Genomic DNA, 741 nt, shown 5'->3' on the forward strand with positions numbered 1-741 from the left:
TGACCAGCTCACCTCCTCACTCAACAACTCCACCCCAACCATCGCGGAAAACGACGACCCCAACACCGCAGCCCGAACCCTGCATAGATGGATCTCGGACAGCACCAACACCATAGCCGCCCTCAAGAAAAACAACAATACCTGTGCCAAGAAAGCCAGATGGTTTACCACCGAACTTCGAGAGTCCAGGCGCACATGCCGCCGCCTCGAAAAGGCCTGGAGAAACACCAAATCCACAGAAGCCCACAACAACTTCAGAGCCGCCACCAACGCCCACCATCAACTCATCAGAGAAACGAGGAAAAAAGCGATTGAAGACAGAATCTCCACCCACGCACACAACAGCAAGGAACTCTTCAGCATCATCAAGGAGTTCGCCCAACCCACCAGCGAGTCTACCGACATCCCTCCCTCACAAGACCTCTGCGACAAACTCAGCATCTTTTTCCACCATAAAATCAAGAGCATCTACGACAACTTCGACGAAGACAACCAACACACTGAACCCTCACCAACCACCCCTGACACCCGGAAACCAGCGATTGATGACTGGACAGCCCTCACCACCGAAGACACACTGAAGACAATGAAGTCAATCCACTCAGGGGCCCCCATGGACCCCTGCCCCCACCACATCTTCGACAGAGCCGCCAACACCATCGCACCCATGCTCCGCCAAACCATCAACCGCTCCCTGGCAACCGCCTCGTTCCCCGACGACTGGAAACACGCCGAGGTCAA

Source organism: Lissotriton helveticus, chromosome 2_1, assembly GCF_964261635.1.
Source record: "Lissotriton helveticus chromosome 2_1, aLisHel1.1, whole genome shotgun sequence".
NCBI classification, from domain to species: Eukaryota; Metazoa; Chordata; class Amphibia; order Caudata; family Salamandridae; genus Lissotriton; species Lissotriton helveticus.